The sequence below is a fragment of the Ornithodoros turicata genome, chromosome 7 (genome assembly GCF_037126465.1).
Source record: "Ornithodoros turicata isolate Travis chromosome 7, ASM3712646v1, whole genome shotgun sequence".
In the NCBI taxonomy this organism is placed as follows: domain Eukaryota; kingdom Metazoa; phylum Arthropoda; class Arachnida; order Ixodida; family Argasidae; genus Ornithodoros; species Ornithodoros turicata.
In genome coordinates, this window is record NC_088207.1 from 36,638,252 (window position 1) to 36,659,291 (window position 21,040).

Here is a 21,040-nt window from a genome sequence, read left to right on the forward strand (position 1 = left end):
CCGGGTGTACCTATAGCGTGCACTGCCAACGCCGCTTAGATACAAAAGTACTGCTTACTACGTTCTCTCGCTCCACAGTGCAAAAGCGTTAGTTTGATGCGCACAAACAGAACAGCGACACCAACACAAGACTCAAATCGGCAAAAATTTAATTTACAAAAATTACGTGTCTCAGACATGTAAACACATCGCGTGAGAAAAGGAAGAGCAGGAAAGGGTTTGAAATCGCCGCAGACGATTTCAAACACGGCCCTACTGTGGCTACCCATGCGGCTCGTACGGGCTCGTCTCCATGGTTACGGCCGCCGAAGCACTGCCAGGATTGGCGGACCGTCACGGCGTTTAAACGATCAGGCTTTGTTTCTAGGTGGTGTTGGCCTGCGGCTCAGCCGCAAGATATTCGGTAGCAGACGACAGGGGTGATGGTGTCGTCTGATATACGCGCGACACGCCACTTCCGTTACTCCTACGCCGCGTGAATACTCATCCTCGTTTCAGCGATCAGACATAGGAGGCTATATATACTAGGAGGCTATGGATCGGGCTTCGTTTGTAAGTCATGTTGGCACTGTCCTGGCTCCGAACAAACAGCAGTCGCTGCAAGCACTCACGTACACCAATGAAGTTAAATGAACGCCTCTCGTTACTTTAATACAATGCCCTCGGAAATGACCTCCTCTGTACATACCCACCACAGTGCTTTGAGATCGCTCTGGTTTAGCGGTCAGTGTAGAGACGAACCGACCAATTCCATTGTTCCGTAACGGTCGTTGCTGGACACTCCTAGCCATTTAGACGCCACATATGGTACGAGACCTCGCAATACAGAACAGGAAGAGACGTCCTCCAGTACCCGACAGAGAAGGCGCCCCGGAGGTTCACTGGCCGCGGTGACCTTTGCATTACAGAGAGCCGTGGTCGTTGGGAAACAAAGGCGAAACGCTCAGCGCTGCCAATGCAAATGAATACTGGGCACAACAAGAAGAATTCGGCGAAAGACAACGGCACGAGAGGTGACACTGATTCTTTTGGGTTGTCCGCGTGAAGTGATTGATACAATGGACGAGAAAAGAAGAACAGCAACGAGCAAGAGAAGTGCGGTCTTTTAGAATGCTTTGGAACCCAGCTAACTCCTATCAGTAAGAAAGAAGTCTGGGTATTTCAGAAAACAATGTAGCAAGCTGAGCAATGACTCAAATCGACAGATAATTTTCCTAGATTCGTGGATCGTTTTTCCTTCGGAAGAATTGCTCCCACATAGTTATTCTCAATATTACCCATTTAAAGGTAATGTTGTGTCAGTAATGAGCGGAAGTGATCCCCATACCATCGTCATCATGTATCTCTCTCTCTCTCTCTCTGTGTCAGTAATTAGTGGTGGTTTTAAGTAACTTTCATAAGTAATATCCTTAATTAGTGAAAACGGGTTGATGGCTTAATTGCAAAGGTGTAGAGCACAACCTTGAGGAATGTAATTCGGGAAAATCGAAACCGCAGCGCGCTTCTGGAAATGCTCCAGCAATGCAAAATCTTGGAGCGTCATGCACGGAGTTCCGTTTTCATGCGGCCGCTGTTTCATATCCTTCTCTCGGTGTCACCCTCTCACTCTGATGGGCTGTTCCTCAATGCGTGGTGCACCTCCGCTTTGTAATGCCAGGTGGGGGAATGTCGATATCGTTTTTCTGTTCATTTTACCTTATCGTTTAACTGCCATCTGTAAAAAGTTTCGAGAGCTTCAACCTTCTCTTCCTTTCTTTTGTTTTGATGTTGTTCAAAGACAAAGCGAGAAAGAGAGACAGAGAGAGAGAGAGAGAAAACGATACACGCCTGAGCATCCAAGCAAGCTAGTCTACTATTCGACCTGGCTCAACATGTTTCACACAGTTCCCGATTTCATCTGATAGCGCCTCGTGATAAATCGGCTACTCTATACACCTTGACAAACATACATGCCGTGAACAAAAGAATCACTGATCCCCGATACCGCTGCTTGATAAGTGTGTTAGGTTCTTCGTTGTGGGCAAAACGGGGGGGTGCACCACGCACTGAGGAACAGCCCTGTGATTAGAGTGAGACACCGAGAGAGGATCAGAAACAGCGGCCGTATGAACAACGGAACAACGAAATTCCACAGAACGCTAGAAGATTTTGCATTTTCGCCTCTTTTATAGTGGAGCACAGAAGCTCGCTGCGGTTTCAGCGATTACAGACGAGATTGTGCTCTACAACTTTGCAATTAAATCATCGTCCCATTTTCACTAATTAAGAATATTAGCTATGAAAGTTAATGAAAACCAGCACTAATCACCTACGCAATATTACCTTTAAGTGGGCTATATCGGGAATAGCTGTATGTAGCAGCTCTTTCCAACAAAAAATGATCCACGCATGCAAGAAAATTTGGGTCAGTTTCCGGTTACCCAAAACGAGAGTTTATTTCCCCGCTCGACATTCTCTACGCGCCTCATAAGCACACAACGTACAAAGAAGGACACGCAGGACTATGACGACCACAACAATTCAATGTATACGCACGCATGCAGATTACGCGACACATACACGCCAGGGAGACAATTAGGAAGTTATCTCGTGAGAAAGTCGTATCTGGCACTGGAGCTCGAGGACACCGATTTTGAGAACGACCTCGCGAAGCTGCAACGCTTCAGGAAAGACGGGGTAACGGTATAAGCGCGACCGATTCTGTACGGCTGACCGTAACTCGCGACAATGCTTTGTCCCTCCGAGGAATGCTGACAAAACAAAAGCAGGTTTCTTGTACTTTCTCACGGAGTCACCAACACTATTAAGCGCCACACGCGGCAGCAATAACTTAGTTTACTTTGGGGACACATACTCAGTTTACTTGCGCTTCTTCTCTTCTTGTTTTCTTTTCTTTTAATTCTGCGCTCTGAAACAGCACGTCGCCTTACTGACTTTCGCGGGTCCCGAAGACAAACTCCGGTCTTGCATAATACATTAAACAGACTGTGCTTGAACAGGCTAGCAGAAGCCTGTGGCCGCCACACAACGAAGGCGTACTGCGCCGTTTCTTACCTACACTTGATATATTAGACCCATTATAATCCGCACGGCTATTCTGAATACAGGAGCTCTTATGATCGAGTGAAACAGCCCGGGCAATCAACATAATGCACACGCAAGTTGAGAAAGAGAGTGAGACGTGGTAGGGTGTACAGTTTTCCGATCCGACATGCGGGACTTGAGAAGAAACGCATAGGTAATGAAGGCTTTAAAGGAGCACAGAAAGCACTTCAGTCACTACCTTTTCTTTAAACAGACTGGTTAACCTGCCTATTAAAATGCACCGTGGGAAGTGATTCTTTAGACAGATACGTACATATCGCAGAACTCGATTTTTCAAAAATCGCCACTGTGCGCAACGGTGGCAATTCCTGGAGCTAGCCGCACGGGCCGCTTTGACGCAATTACGGTATAGCCCGCTGATTGGTCTAGAGAAACGTCGTCTGCTACAGCGCTATAGCAAACGAACAGCGGTACTGTTGTTCTGTTGTACGGCAATGAGTGTAAAACGCTTCAAACAATTCACTCCACGTCACTTGATCGCCGCATCTCTATAATCACTAACTCGTTCATGGCTTCACTATTGGCCGTTATCAAGTTTGTTACAGCTGGAACTGTGTAGTCGGGCCGGCAAGTTGTCAGACACAATCAACTGCAATCTATCACAATGCCGTCGCCGTGCGGCGTTCGGCAACCGCTTCCGCTGTTCCGTGGAAAGAGCGGGTGTACAGCTTGGGACAAAAGTTTACGGAACACTGCATATTTCTTGATCGGAGCGGCCCCCTGCTAGCAACCAGGAAGAGATCGAATAAGAAAGGGGTGGCCGTCTATTCCATCCATATCTCAGTATGTGTGTCCACTCCTGTTTGCTGCTAGGGTGTCGCTCCATTGGAGAAATTAGACACCCCAGTGTTCCGTAAAGTTTTGTCCCAAGCTGTATCTCGAAATAAAGTGATTGAAATCCCCGTCGCAAAATAAACTACTGGAAATGGATGTTATCAGACTACAAAATGCACATTCGCACGCGGGAAAATGCCAACAGCGAACTTCGACTAACCTCGACATACAAATGCAAACACAGCTTGTTCCGTCGTGTCCGCCCTGGTAAGCCTAACGGCCGCTAAAATGTGGCTTTCGTTCGTTAAAATGACTTTGACAAAAATCGTGAATTTGAGTGGTTAAATAGTGATGTCGGATTGTTAAACACGGCATGTCATCTTACAAGGAGACCGCAGTAGTCTCACGACGCAAATCCCCGAATTATTAATTAGTCTTACGAGGTAATCAAGCATTTTCTTTGTTTCGAGATTGTGGAATCGGGAAATTCGCAACCAGGAGTATCGGGGCCCTCTCGAAAGGGGTAGCATGGACTGCATGGTCCCCTGAGATTGAAGACTGATGGATGACACGACGCTCTGCCGGATACTGAAATAGTTATCTGTGGTTCACACTTTCGATCGGACGACTACGAACTGAACCTGTCACTGCGCATATACCCATTGATCGGCACAAGAGGCACGTGCACCCGTTACAGAGACTACCGAAGTCAAGTTATGTGAAGGGACACCGAAACTCATGTCAGCTTACCAGTCGTCCGACCTGACTCGACGTTTTGTTTCCGCGACGGCATGGTGGCTGACGACGCCAGGCAAGTTCGTGTCCGCCGTCGAGTAAGGTGTATCACCGTACGGCGTAATGTTCATCATACTGCACCTCTGCAGCGTACGAAGCTCCCAATCGGAAAGTGGCAACAAGTGCCGATATTCCGCGGGCACTTCGAATTCTTCCATTATGACAGCGTAGCACAGGCCACGTGGACCTACAAGCCTCACCACTCGACAGGGAGAACTGGGACAGAAAACCCAAAACAAAAAAGAAAGACAGAAAGCGTCGACCCCGATTAGGGATGGTCACCTTTTGGACCGTGATGACGTCACCGGTGACGTCATTTCTTCGTCGTTTCAACCTGCAGAGCTAGCCGAGTGCGAAGGCGCCCGACGATGTCCCAGTGTTTTTTTTTTCTCTTTCTTCTTTTCTTTCCGTAAAATATTGCCTACAGAAAAATGCTTTTTGTGTTTGTCGTCAAGTTAAGTCACGTCATTTCATAGTCAGTCAGAAAAACGCTTTAACACAGTTTTCTGTGCTTTTTTAAGCGTTACCAAAGCACGCGCGGCCCTCGTGGTGCATACACGCCTCAGCGTGTTCCTGGATGAGTTTTACATAACGCAAGCGCTTCAATGCCAGTACAGAACAAGGGACGAATTGATCCTGGAATAGAGGACAGAAGAGATTGAAGTCAGCTAACACGACAATGTATAGCGACATTTTTGAAATATCGAGACGTCTCGTACGATTCTTCTCTGTCAGGGGTGACGCTGATATAAATCGGTTAAAAACAAGACGATGAAAAATAAATATCTTAAAAATTCAACTTCCAAAATAAACCTTCGAAAATAAATCATGTACATATCCACGACGTCAAAATAAACTCGGCAAAAATACACTGTGCAAAATCAATCCTTTGAAATAAATCTTTCGGAATCCACTCTCTCTGATTGGTGGACAGCGGAAACGTGCCACGTTCGCGTCGGAAAATAGTACGCTTTTGAATCTTGGCACACAGCATTCATCTGGGAACGATGATTTCGCTATACCGGAAGTGGGTTGTCTACGTACATTTGTTTTTCTTTTCTTTTTTGCAAGAAATGTTGTTGTGTGATGGCGTCGTCCAGTTCATGCTTATCAACTTCGTCCTGGGTAAAATTCACGGCGCAGCGTCGTCCTTCGCGCTGTAGTGTGTGTTTCGGTGACATGAACGGTTTATCCGCTGTGCATGTCTCTTGACCGCGTACTTCGCATATTTGGGTTTATTTCGCACGAAATGGTTGCAACTCGCTACGATCTCAATGAATAGCCTCGTACACAGCTCGAAGCAAGAACACGTGTGTTATGGCCACCGTGGTTATGAGTGTATTCATACGCGTCGTCCTCAGCACCCAAGCCTAACTATGATTTATTTTGACAGTATGGATTTTCAAAGCGTGGATTCTTAACTGATTTATTTCAGCGGATGAATTTTGACGCGTGGAACTTTAAGCGTGGATTTTTAAAAATATCTTTTAACGTCAAGCGTTTATATCTGCATACACCTCTCTGTCATTGGAGTAGAATCTAGAATTTCTTCTATAGAGGCAATCGTCTACGATTGTCTAATCAGGTTTATTGATTACGGGGCATTGTATTTTGATTTTATTTTACTGCTATATTCCCACTTTAATGTAGTACAAGAGACGCAAGAGCGAGGACGGAAACAATTGCTGCCTGCACTTACGAATCTGGAGCACTATTAAAACAGAACCTCACCGCATAGCATGCTCCTTGTCAACCGTCATCCCGAATCACCCCAAGCAGCACAACATCTTGGCTCAATATTGGCGATACCGGGCCAATATTGGTCCGAGATTGGACCAATATTGGGACCCTATTGATCGGCCTTCGGAGTATTATGTGGTGAAGTTCTGCTGACACACTTTTATACGTGTGAATCTGTGCTCGAATTACCTTTATTTATTTCTGTTTAAGAGGGGTTGTCGTTACGACTTGGAATGGAATATGGAGCCAAATTTGAAGGAATTTGATTTCCTCTTTCAAATCATCAAGTAGAGGCTGCGGATAAAAATGTTTTTGGTATTGGGTATGAAGACACGGTGCTTTATGCTACATGGAGAGGGATAATTCGCTTTTTTCCCCCGATAATTCCCTACGATAATTCCCTCCTGTCTACGTTACGGTCGAAGCTCCGCCTTCGTCAGGACTTGACTGTATATATATATATATATATATATATAATGCAGGAAAAAAAAAGCAATTAAAGAAACAAGTAAATGACACTAGACATGTTTGAAATTCAAAATTACAGATTAAGCTGGCTTCTATGGCTGCACGCAGAGCACGGGCTGCACAGCACAAACGATGCGCAGCTACCCAGAGCTGACGAGCCGCAAACACGGCGAAACACGTGTCTTCTGGTGCTGTCGCATTGTTCCATGAGTATCTATATATATATATATACGTCTAGTCTCATTTACTTGTTTCTTTAATAGCTTTTTTTTTCCTAATTATAATTCACTGGCTTGCACTGTGGTATTCAGGAGTGCTCAGTCACCCTCCTAGGTGTATATCGCTCGCTGAGCGACCCCTGATTTGCCAATTCCGAACGATGCGTAGCTATCTATAGCTGACGAGCCGCAAACACAGCGAAACACGTGTCCTCTGGTGCTGTCGCATCGTTCCATGAGTATCTGTTTATCTGCGTGCAGCCATAGAAGCCATCTTAATCCGTAATTTTGAATTTCAAACACGTCTAGTGTCATTTACTTGTTTCCTTAATGGCTTTTTTCCTCATTATAATTCACTGGCTTGCACTGTGGCATTGAGGAGTGCTCAGTCACCCTCCCAGGTGTATATCGCTCGCTGAGCGACCCCTGGTTTGCCAATTCCGAACGATGCGCAGCTACCCAGAGCTGACGAGCCGCAAACACGGCGAAACACGTGTCCCCTGGTGCTGTCGCATCGTTCCATGAGTATCTGTTTCTCTGCGTGCAGCCATAGAAGCCATCGTAATCCGTTTTTTTTTAAATTTCAAACACGTCTAGTGTCATTTGCTCGTTTCTTTAATGGCTTTTTTCTTCATTATAATCCACTGGCTTGCACTGTGGCATTGAGGAGTGCTCAGTCACCCTCCCAGGTGCATATCGCTCGCTGAGCGACCCCTGGTTTGCCAATTCCGAACGATGCGCAGCTACCCAGAGCTGACGAGCCGCAAACACGGCGAAACACGTGTCCCCTGGTGCTGTTGCATCGTTCCATGAGTATCTGTTTCTCTGCGTGCAGCCATAGAAGCCATCGTAATCCGTAATTTTGAATTTCAAACACGTCTAGTGTCATTTGCTTGTTTCTTGAATGGCTTTTTTCCTCATTATAATCCACTGGCTTGCACTGTGGCATTGAGGAGTGCTCAGTCACCCTCCCAGGTGTATATCGCTCGCTGAGCGACCCCTGGTTTGCCAATTCCGAACGATGCGCAGCTACCCAGAGCTGACGAGCCGCAAACACGGCGAAACACGTGTCCCCTGGTGCTGTCGCATCGTTCCATGAGTATCTGTTTCTCTGCGTGCAGCCATAGAAGCCATCGTAATCCGTAATTTTGAATTTCAAACACGTCTAGTGTCATTTGCTTGTTTCTTTAATGGCTTTTTTCCTCATTATAATCCACTTGCTTGCACTGTGGCATTGAGGAGTGCTCAGTCACCCTCCCAGGTGTATATCGCTCGCTGAGCGACCCCTGATTTGCCAATTCCGAACGATGCGTAGCTATCTATAGCTGACGAGCCGCAAACACAGCGAAACACGTGTCCTCTGGTGCTGTCGCATCGTTCCATGAGTATCTGTTTATCTGCGTGCAGCCATAGAAGCCATCTTAATCCGTAATTTTGAATTTCAAACACGTCTAGTGTCATTTACTTGTTTCCTTAATGGCTTTTTTCCTCATTATAATTCACTGGCTTGCACTGTGGCATTGAGGAGTGCTCAGTCACCCTCCCAGGTGTATATCGCTCGCTGAGCGACCCCTGGTTTGCCAATTCCGAACGATGCGCAGCTACCCAGAGCTGACGAGCCGCAAACACGGCGAAACACGTGTCCTCTACTGCTGTCGGATCGTTCCATGAGTACCTGTTTCTCTGCGTGCAGCCATAGAAGCCATCTTAATCCGTAATTTTGAATTTCAAACACGTCTAGTGTCATTTACTTGTTTCTTTAATGACTTTTTTCCCCTCATTATATATACTGCTGATGAGGTCCAAGAAGGCCGAAACAGCTGTCCAGTACTGGCATGGCGGTGTTTGAGTTACAGACATATGCTATACGTGCAGCCAAAGAGCTCTGGCTATTTTTTTTCCTATTATACTTCACTGGCTTTGCACTGGGCTTTCAGTGAGTGAGTTATCTCACCCTGACGGGAGGAACCACGTGTTACGTGACCTTCTGGCGCCATCCACTCAAACGTTGCCTGCCTGCGTACTGCTGATGAGGTCCAAGAAGGCCGAAACAGCTGTCCAGTACTGGCATGGCGGTGTTTGAGTTACAGACATATGCTATACGTGCAGCCAAAGAGCTCTGGCTATTTTTTTTTTCCTATTATACTTCACTGGCTTTGCACTGGGCTTTCAGTGAGTGAGTTATCTCACCCTGACGGGAGGAATCACGTGTTACGTGACCTTCTGGCGCCATCCACTCAAACGTTGCCTGCCTGCGTACTGCTGATGAGGTCCAAGAAGGCCGAAACAGCTGTCCAGTACTGGCATGGCGGTGTTTGAGTTACAGACATATGCTATACGTGCAGCCAAAAAGCTCTGGCTATTTTTTTTTCCTATTATACTTCACTGGCTTTGCACTGGGCTTTCAGTGAGTGAGTTATCTCACCCTGACGGGAGGAATCACGTGTTACGTGACCTTCTGGCGCCATCCACTCAAACGTTGCCTGCCTGCGTACTGCTGATGAGGTCCAAGAAGGCCGAAACAGCTGTCCAGTACTGGCATGGCGGTGTTTGAGTTACAGACATATGCTATACGTGCAGCCAAAAAGCTCTGGCTATTTTTTTTTCCTATTATACTTCACTGGCTTTGCACTGGGCTTTCAGTGAGTGAGTTATCTCACCCTGACGGGAGGAATCACGTGTTACGTGACCTTCTGGCGCCATCCACTCAAACGTTGCCTGCCTGCGTACTGCTGATGAGGTCCAAGAAGGCCGAAACAGCTGTCCAGTACTGGCATGGCGGTGTTTGAGTTACAGACATATGCTATACGTGCAGCCAAAGAGCTCTGGCTATTTTTTTTTCCTATTATACTTCACTGGCTTTGCACTGGGCTTTCAGTGAGTGAGTTATCTCACCCTGACGGGAGGAATCACGTGTTACGTGACCTTCTGGCGCCATCCACTCAAACGTTGCCTGCCTGCGTACTGCTGATGAGGTCCAAGAAGGCCGAAACAGCTGTCCAGTACTGGCATGGCGGTGTTTGAGTTACAGACATATGCTATACGTGCAGCCAAAGAGCTCTGGCTATTTTTTTTTCCTATTATACTTCACTGGCTTTGCACTGGGCTTTCAGTGAGTGAGTTATCTCACCCTGACGGGAGGAATCACGTGTTACGTGACCTTCTGGCGCCATCCACTCAAACGTTGCCTGCCTGCGTACTGCTGATGAGGTCCAAGAAGGCCGAAACAGCTGTCCAGTACTGGCATGGCGGTGTTTGAGTTACAGACATATATATATATATTTGAAGTGGCACTTCCGCACGCTTCCACCCTCCCCCGACTTCGTACAGTTCACATTATCATTCGAAGAACAGAAAGAGACGACACATTATACCCCTGTTCCCGCATGCTGCAAACATGTGCTGGCGCTTTGTGCTCAAATGCGAGAATGTCTTTAGACTTTTAAAATTAAAGCGAGAAGAGGGACTACTAAACACTCATGCGCAAATAATCACAGCGCCGCAACATCTATGGCATGACGCAAGAAAGATCCGTCCACGAGAGTTGTGGCGGAGGCGCGTAAGGCAACCCGACTCGCTCCGGACTCGTTCTTCTTCGCCTGACACCAACGCTAACCCGACAAAACACACGTGTTCCGAACTTCGCATGGAATACGTCACGCCGCGGTCAGCCCACCACCAAACAAACGCGTCCTCCGCTGATGCCGTAACGGATCGCGAAGTGCTTGCTCCGGGGGCCACCAGACTGGCGCCACCGCTTGTCTCTCCGCCACGCTCACACTAACATACAAGAAAAAGAAATGGCTCACCACCAGGGTTAATCAGAAGGAAGGGGACAAATAAAAGCGAGACAGCACGCACTATATCTACCTACTGCGAGCCGACCTTCTCCGAGGGCTGCAATCGATTCCGGCAGACACGCCTCGCTCCATCTAAACACTTTTCCTTTTTAGATACTTCCTTTCGAAAGGCCGACATCTCGAAGAGCGAGTATACGAACAAATCGCCGGGCAAAGGAACGGACGCGGCAGCCTGGCGGGAGTCACGGGAAAATCCGAAAACACATACTACGTGCCCTGCGTGTGTGCATTTGTGATGACGTCACGTCGACGTGCGCCATGGTGGTTTCGTATCTTTTGTCCTTCCCACGCTCTTAAAATAGGACGTCACCGCATTGCACAGAATGAGATTGTTATCAGTTCAGATTTGTGGAAAGGGCGAAAGAGCCCTTTGTGACAATCTACGTAACTGCGTACGTGTCGCGAAAAAGGCGTACGCCTTCAGTTTTCAACAAATCAGGGGAGTCGAGAACGCCGTTGTTAATCGGGATTATGGTTGGATTGGACTGGATTCGACTTGAAGGAAAAATAACATGGAGACAGTTGGCCAGCAACGTGACCTCCAGTCCTGTGGTGTATCCTAATGTCGGCACAGTCCCTTGTGAAGTCGGCCCAAGACGCAAATCGCACCACCACCACCACCACCACCGGTGCATCCACAGAAGGACGCCCTACTGCCACCTAAATTCCTAACACGTTTAATATCTGTATCATGAATTCGAGATACAGGATTAAACTTGTTTCTTGAGTTATTGTTTGGAGACAAATGCAAATTGGATCGGATAACGGACTAAAAATTTGGCTTCCATCAAGTTTTAGCTGTTCACCCACAACGCCAATACTCATATGCCACTGTGCATGAGCTGCACCACGGCGGGTAACTTGCCTCGTTCAACCGGTCAATAAATTAAAAGCTCGCTTGGTTACACAACGAATAATTTTAATTGGTGCCCACGTCTTGTTCGCAAAGCATACAGCCTGTCCCCTACGCGAGGACTGGTTAGGCAAACGAACCAAGGCGTTGGGCATAGAGTAGATTAATCGTCAAAATGTGCCCTAGATTTTGCGTTGGGAGGAGCTCCCTGCGTCCGTTTTCAAGGAAGTGTGGCCGTGGTACAGTTGTGAGACGTACAGCCTTGAGAAGTCGCGATCGCAAAGTTCTTTCCCGATGTGTCAGATCGTGGTGAAATGTACTGAACAAGGCATTCGATATTATGCGTGATGGCAAGCTAGTGTGAAAGAAGGTAAAGATCGCAGGAACGATACAAATATAATTTTTTGACGGTCACTAAAAAAAATATTCGGTACATTTTGCTCTCATGGACCGGCGAAACCGTAACCGCTACATTCATGATAGAAGAAAAGCTATAATAGAGACTGTAGCACCGAATAAGAAAGCCGGAGACTCGAGTTCCCATAATTTGACAGAGAGAGCACTCACACATGCATACACATAAATGGGATGATGATGTGGTGACAGAGAGAGCAATGGACACGAGGAACCCCGAAATCGCATTCACTGCAAAGTCACTAATTCTACCATCTCGGTGTCTGTAAAAACCCGCACAAAAGACTGTAGGACTTTGTTGGATTGCTGGCCAGGAACATATCGGCAGCTGGTCAGATCAAAAGGTCTGCTGTCTGGTCGAGCCAAAGTTGTCTGGAGATGCTGTCGACACGGATAGTATCGTCGGCAAGTCAGCAAGAGACGGGTCCGCTTGCGTAGACGCCCAGGAAGTTCCTCAGTGGTGTCCTCAGCGGCTTCGGTAGTGCTGGCATACGCTATTCTGTTGTCAACGTTGTTCTTTCGTAGACCACCCCATTACCATCCAATGTATGTGTGTGTGTGTGTGTCGTAGACCAGGCACTGGCAAAGCTAGTGAGGACCACACTGAGGAAATTCATCAACGTTCGTGCAAGTAGGCCATGTTCTGTATCCTCAACAGACTCACACATTGGTGGGAGTCCGCTCGGGGAGTCCGTCTTCTTAAGTATTCACAGTAGGTACTACATAGTAATCGACAAGAGTCGCAGCAGTCAACTTCAGACCTTGAAAATGTAGTAAAATGGGCAAAAGAATTTCGCGCTGCAACTGCCACATGGGTAAAGTCCGCCGGATCGTCACGCCTGGAATGCCGTATCAGACAACCTACGCCGTGCTTGTGTAAGAAGCCATTTACGCGTGGCTTGCAAGGACCGTCGCAGCGGAAACTGGATCATCATAAACAGGCACATTGTCCATTTCAGCTTTATAGCCATTTTTTTACGATCCATTTGTTCGAAAAAGCAATTGGGGTCGCGCGTAGGCTACCCCCGCAGTGGCGTAGGATACGAGCGAGCCTCTCCGGTGGCGATGCATGCCCTACTCGTTTCGTATCTCGACACACGCAAAGCGGTTTGAGGGATGTGTTCCTGCTTTTTGGCCCCAATGGCGGCGGCGAGACAATGACAATGCGGAGGCGGAAGGAAAGACTCGTTCACGAGGAAGATTTTTATAACGTTGCGTAAGAGGGCTTGCTTTCTTCAACGCACCTCGCCTGATGGAAAACGTTGGCAAAACCGGTAAATTGATTGTGTGCATGTCGTTACGATGTGCGCGCACGTCCACTGACTGTTTTCGCTCCGATACGTTGTTGTCCGACTCGCACTAGTGTAGCGACACATATTATCGTTCATAACGGAAACTCTACACCAAAAGGTCCTCGTTTGATCATTCAAACACGTAATAAAGTTTTAAATTTATTAGAAGACGAAAGAAGAGAGGAAAAAATGAAGGAGAGATCAAACGGAGTGTCGGCTTGTTATTCCGCGAGTAAGTTATTAGAAACTAAAAGAAAAAAGAAAGGCGAAAGACGGGTGAGAGACGAAAAAAAAGAAGAAAAAAAAGAAGGACAAACAGATGATAGTAATGTGCATGAGGATGAGATGGGGGGAGGGGGTGATGATGGGGGCAGTGACGAATGAGATGACGCAAGACTATAGAGGTCACAGGTCTACAGACACGTAGTTCCCCGTTATGCCAAATAAAAGTGAAAGACAATTACCTGCGTCGTGATAATCACGAATTGAAAGCTTTCAATGGCAAAGACGGTAACAGACGCGCAGAAAATCGGAACCGCGAATAGCGAAACTAATCGAACTCTGACATTACTGTACAAGAGGTCACGTGCTTAGATCTACCAACAGGAACGGCCGCGTAGCTCCCTCTGACGTGAATCTGAGGCGTAAATAATGGCGGTTGAATAATTTCGAAAATAATAAGTTTGCAGCATCCCACTGCTTGCGCGCCTTTTAATCAGGGATCGGAACCGGAACTGAACCCGAACCGAAAACCGCAAAAAAACGTTATTTTCTGACGAACCCGAACTGAACCCGAGCAATTTTTTTGCTTGTTCTGAACCGAACCGGAACTGAACCGAAAAAAATCCATACGGTTACCGGTTCGGGAATCGGTTCAGAGGTGAAATAATTGTACTACTGACCGACCTTTCTTTGACGCACCAGTAACGGTTATCGCACACCTTTATCTTAATTACAAATTACTGCTCATGAACCAGTTAAACCGGGACCGAAAAAGTAACGGATCCAATCCCTGTAAATCTCCCGACCGCTGACCGATTTGTTTTTGTCTGTGTGTGTGTGTGTGGGGGGGGGGGGGGGGGGGGGAGCTCTCCCTGAGCCGAACCCGAACCGAACAGATATCCCTGAACCGGTTCAAGCTGGTAATTTAGGTTCAGCGGAGCTAAACCCGAACCGAACCAATATGCCTGAACTCGAACCCGAACCGGACCGAAAAAAATACCAGTTCAGATCCCTGCGTTTAATCGACTTCCATTATTTAATAGAATGCTCTTAACGCCCTCAACCATTTCATGCACGGACGATCCGTGAACAAACCATACGACTCGTATCAGGAAGATAAGAAAGACAACGTGAAGGCTCACGTGCGAGTCTTCGCGTCGTTGTTATCCTACTGATCTTCCTCAAGCTCGAGGCTTCATACGTGATGAATCTCAGCCTATATCGGATATTCTCTCGGTTCTTTCCACCGTACAATTAGGAATCGTTTGAGAAATACACACAAACGAGAAAACTTTTCTTTTCTTGTCCTTGTCGTCATCATCCTCATAAAGGTCACGACCTTAGACTTGGAGTACGCATTAGGAAAATAAATGCCATACACGCAGTTTGCAGTAACGGTGTCGAGCAAAACACACCGTCATTGCGATCGACCGCCGCGGGAACGCCATCTTCAGAGCGCAACAAAATATTCACCCTCGTTACGGAAAGTGAAACGATGCACCCATTCTGTGATCGATTTTGCATTAGAAATAAAAAGAAGAAACCAAAAAACACAGAAAAAATAGAACGAAAAACCATCTATCCGAAAGAACCCCAATTTAGCAATTTCTCTTGATGGACGAACGAGCACTGGGACGAGGAAAAATAAAGAGGACAATAATAATGGCAACTCGGCAGATGCGCACTTGTGTTTTCGGTCCCGTTGGTGGGAATGAATAGACTTCCCAATGTAAAAATATGCGTATACCGAAAAACCGTCGAAAACACAAGTGTACCACACAGGACGATATAAAAGCTGTCATGTGTGGCAGTAAACGTAAAGAGAAAGAGCTCGATATTATCAACGTTGTATCACAACAGGCAAAAAGATGAACAGAGGACGTGGAAAGCGTCCCAAAACAAATAAATAATGAAATCACCGCAGGAAAGGGACGAAAAATTACACAAAAAAAAGCGAGCCATGTAATGAATAATATGATTGAGGTCTTGAATTATATTTCGCCAACGCCCAGGTGTACTCGTGCTTCTAGCTACTACTGGTATACATGTACTTCAAGCAAGCATATTTTTCTTTCATATCCAATCCAATCCAATCCCACCAAGCAAGTAACTGTACTGGGCTGCAGGATAGGTGATAAAACATGGAGGATAAGAACGCATACGCGTGTGCACGAGCATGAAACTATTATAAAGCCTTTGGTTCCGGCTCTGATATCATTTTATATATCACTTATTAAGTTCGCGGAGAAAGAGCCTTTATTTTGAGATTCTTTAGCCAGCCAGTCGCTGTGGTGGAGCTGGTCCCCCGTTAAGGCCCGTACATCTATTTTTTCTACTACCACCACTATCATCGTCGAGATAACAACCATCATCATCAACATCGGCGGCGGCAGCTGCTCTACTGCGTACTTCCGAAAAGGTCAGGCGCTTTACAACAATGGTCCGCCTGACAATTCCAGGCAATCATTACTGACTTATATAGCTAGAATCATTTGCGCTTAACATAGAGAGCAAGTGGTTCAGGGTTGATAGACCGGTATACATCCAACGCCGACTGGACAGTTTTATGTGAGAGGTTATCTTGGGAGCAGCAAGCCAGCTAGTCTAGGCTGACCTCTCCTAACATTTCCCATAATGAAAGAAAGGAAAGAAAGAGCAGCAGTTCACCGAAATAAAAAGTCACGAAGGTCTGGTACGGTATAAAGAGTGATGTGGTGTAAAGCTCAATGGGCTTTAATATAGATTGTTGGTAACGGCGCGGTGAAGTTATTTCTTTCTTTATTTTTGCGCTGGTGCCCATGAACAACCAAGTGTGGTCCACTGAGTATCGTTACGTACCGAATCCAATGGCAGCGTGCATGGCTCAGAGTCTTGCTGGCTGATTGGGCGCGGTAGATAAGGCACTTTAAAGCCCACGTTATAAACGGTCTACTAACAGCCTACACTCTAAAAACAGAACTTCACCGCATAGCACGCTGTGCTCCAACCATGGCCGCCCCGAATGATAGGGTTATAGCTTCTGATTCGAGGAAAGAGAGGGGCGCACGCCTTTTGTGGCAATTTAGATATATGGTAATTGCCACAAAAAGGTGTACGCCTCCTTCTGTCCTCGAATCAAAAGCGATAACCCTATCCTTCGCGATAATGGTTGGCGCACAGCGCGCATTGCGGCGAAGTTCTGTTTTTAGAGTGTACGACACATTATAAGTGGTAGAAAGACAATCCTAGAACAGGAACCTCGAAGCTTGAAGGCCACGAAGAGGCGACATGAAGGCACAAAAGAATAGAAACACTGTAAAAGTAATAAAGTTCGCGAAATAATAAAATTAATTGTAATCGCGTAATAATTGTAATTAAGCAATAAGGTAATAAAGTAATTGTAACAAAGTTGTTAACGCGTTAAACGCCGTTAACGCCGTTAAATAATTGTGATCGCGATCACAATTTTGTCGCGAACCTATGTCGGGAAAGTATTTAAAAAAATCCCCTGTCACACGGACACCTTCGATCCGCATTGAGCCAATGCTCATCGAGCTCAATGCGGATCCGGCGCTGCTACACGGACACTTTCGAGCAGGATCGAACTCCGATCGTGCTTAAGCCGATCCAGTTCGTTAAACGGGATTGAGATTCTCAAGACAGCTTGAAGACCGCCATTGGCATCCTCGAAGTCAGCGAATTTGTAGTGGTAAACAAAACATTACACTAATTTGCAAATGTTCTTATACAAGCCCATGGAATTTCACGGTTACTGTTTTAGTCCAGGCATGAGGGGCGACTGCGGTTGCTGATTTGTTTAATCGACACCGACACCGCGCTCCCCGTAAAGGCTTGGTAAGCAGCACAATGCGGAAGAGGATGCAGTTATTCTCGACTTTTTAGGAACATATTTGTCAATCACACCGTACTGTCTCGGAGCTGTTAGCGCCGCCTGTCGACAAGCCAACCTTTCGATACGCATAGAGTTGGACTGTGTAGCAGCATCGCGCACCGAACGCTCTTGAGAAACTCGATGCGGATCGGATTCAATCCGCATTGAAAGCGCCGTGTGTGGCATGGGAGAAATCGTCACGGAACAAGCAATCGACCGCCGCAACAAAGAAGAAAAGTCACCGGTTTCGGGACTGCATTTCAAGCAGTTCATTAATTCAATAAACAAATAGTACGCTGAAACTTTTTTGTTGTATGGTATTGCCTCCTCCTTAATGACCTTCGGTATTTCTAATCTTCACATTTCAGGGTCATAGCCTTGTTGCGCGATTGAGAAAAATTATGTTCTCGGCTGTCTTTTCCGTTAGCTATTAATTTTCATTCGAAACTTGCGCAGTCGCCTAGCGGCGATTTTATGCCCCGCCATTTTTCTTTGCCGGATGTCGCAGACAACCATCGCTTCGAATTGGTGGTGATATACCACCGTTTCACGCGTTAGTCTCCTTACGGATTGGTACACGAGCCCTTGTATTGCATTGGAAAGAAGAAAATATTGGGAGAAAACCCCTCGAACGTCGCAGCGAAAGTATATAGCTGTAAGCAAACGAAGTAAAGAGTGATATACTTGTTAACAACTGCATGGGCAGGTTGGTACATACTTGTGCTGAAGCGGCAAGAATTAATAGGAGATAATTATTGTCAACATGAAGATATTATTATATAAGATAATAATTAAGAATGCAGCGACAAGAAAGAAGAATGCGTTCTGTTTTCGCCTTGTGTTAATTCTTGCCGCTTCAGCACAAGAGGTCTAGTATAGCAATGTAACAACATGCAAGTTCTTCCCCGAGAAGCGGGGAAATGTTTCTTTACTACTTCGTGTTCTGCACCTCGACAAAGCTTTCGCAGCTGTATACCGGTGCATTCGCGAAGTATATAATGTGGGAATCTTCCGAACAAAACATCACTGAGCAGTTGCACCCCTAAACCTCTACCGGTGAAATTGCATAAATGCAGGCTAGGTGGCAGAGACACTTTGTACTAGAAATGCATGAGCCCGAACACACAAAGAACGTGACACAACACACACGATATCTGAGCCCTCTGTGTCGTGGTTTTCGTGTGCCCGGCACACAGGATTCTTTACTATTGGAATCCTTCCTGGCTACGAAGGTTTCTGAACATTTGTGAAGCTCTTAACTTAACCAGTCGGTCTACGATCGATGTTGGTGTGAGCGTGCGAGAGAGAGAAAGAAAAAAGGGGGATATTGAATTCATCACAACGGACTACACGCTTGTAAGTTGAGAAGTAAAAAAATATATATATATATATATGGAGAGACTGAATTCGGCACCCAACCAGTTCCGCAACTAAAAAAACAAACAAAGAAGAGAAGAAAAGAAAAAGTAACGTAACGTAACGTCGACGTCGTTGACGCAACCCCCCCCCCCCCCATACCCAAATGCACGCCCCCACCAAATTGTAGCCGCGGGGCCACAATTATATACAAAGCAATAACAACATATGCGCAACATCAACGACATACGCAATAGCAACAGCAAAGATATAATGGACTATCTTCTCTTTACTTCACATTACTTTACAGAAGACAACATGATGCTCGGATGATTGGCTTGGCTTGAATGGATTGGCTCGGCTCATTATTTCAATCCCCAGAGCACCACAAACAATGGGGTAGAGTATCGCCTCTGGCGATGAAACTCCCCATTCATCCCCTTAAAATAAAGCTGTTGTTCTTGCTGTTGTGCCTTGTACACAGCATATTTCTTCTTCTTTTTTCTCTTTTTGTATCTTCAAGAGTGTAAGAGGGGCTTTTTTGTAAATAAACCCCTTTTTTTGTTCCGTAGAATCAACTCAAAGGAGCGATAACTGCATTTAAAAGGGCGTCTGCATAACACAGATTTGAAAAATTGAATACACCCGCCTGAAATGGTGTTTTTCTGTAGGATATGCCGTTCGCTCTTTGTATAGCATACACCAACAGAAGGATGCTTTACAAAATACCGTACTGTATATGGTGTGAAGCTTACACCACAAAGGCACAATGGCGTGTGTCATTGAACTAGACATTAGCCCCTGATAGGTGCAAAAAAATTACTGAGTAGGCGAAACTGCTGTTCGCTTTGAAGATGGTTAAACAAAAGCGCGCGAAGTCACTGATGATCCAAAATGTACTTTGCCTAGAAGTGTCTTTCTGAAACCGGACAAAAGAAAAAAAAAAGCAACTCACACATGGATTGGACGATGGCCGCTTTCTCAACTGCCCAAAGTATGTTACGCGTAATCCAGCTGGGAAATCGGAGATCGCTCACAACAAAGCACGTCACCACAAACTCATAGCGATAGACAGGCGACGCCGGTAGTTCCGGTAGAAGGCCCCCTCAGTATATCGACTGACCCAGCACAGGCAACAAACTCACTTGGCAACAGGGCAAAAGAGCCAGCTGAGAAAGCCGGTTTCCGACAGCGACGCCACGCGACGGACGCCAGGGGTAACAGGTCTCCGTACTGTTGTCTCTGATAGTAGGAACGGGCGTGTGTTCGAGGCCACAGAGATTTCAGAATATATTTAATGCGCTGGCGAGCGAATTTATACCACTTTGCCGCTACACCGCTGTTGCTTTCGCCGTGTCTGGAAACCCTCCGCTCTGAAACACGTTCACAAAGCAAGGCAAAACGCTACACTCTAAAACAAAGAAACTCAGCGCATAGCACACTCGGTATACGCCTACGATTGCCACGAATCGTTTGGGTTATCTCTAGAGAGAGGGTTTTTCGGCACTAACAGGGGGGGGGGGGGGGCGCTCTTGACCACATAGCACGCAGTATGCCAATCATCATCGCGAATGATATCGCTCTGTCTCCCTATAAGCTGAGATAGGGGGCGCACACCGTTTTATGTATCAACTTTCCTTCCAATCGGACGATAAAACGATACGATTCTGAAGGTTGGTTGGCGTAGAACGATTTATGCGACGAAGATCGCTACTTGTTAGTGCCTAAAAATCCGATTGTTAGTTATCGCTTCTGACTCGAAGAGAGAGAGAGAGAGAGAGAGAGAGGGGGGGGGGGGTGATGCCGAAAGAGCTTGCCGCTGTTGGCCGCACAAGGCGCTTCTAGCCAACCATCATCCCGAACGACAGTGGTCTCTGCCCTGATTGGTTGAAAACGGGAGGCATAAGCCCTTTTGTGACGCTGATGTATTTATGTTAATTGTCACAAAAAAGGTGCCCACCCCGCGCTCTCCACAAATCGAGAGTGATAAGGGTATCATAATATTGTGCAATGGTTGTCCTTCTGCATGTAATGTTGCGAAGTTCTGTTTCGGGAACCCTTTCTGGTAGTCG

General features: G+C 46.4%; 1 protein-coding gene across 5 annotated transcripts in view; it reads right to left on the bottom strand.

The window, feature by feature from the left end:
- LOC135400948 (uncharacterized) overlaps nt 1-21,040 on the bottom strand; it is a 203,243-nt gene that overhangs the window by 65,623 nt on the left and 116,580 nt on the right. Inside the window, exon 1 of one of the 5 annotated variants that reach the window (XM_064632982.1) lies at nt 19,924-20,090. The exons of the other annotated variants lie outside the window; for them this stretch is intronic. The gene's annotated coding sequence lies outside the window, so the exon portion shown is untranslated. Of the gene's footprint in view, nt 1-19,923; nt 20,091-21,040 lie in introns of those variants that run through there. 5 annotated transcript variants of the gene reach the window in all.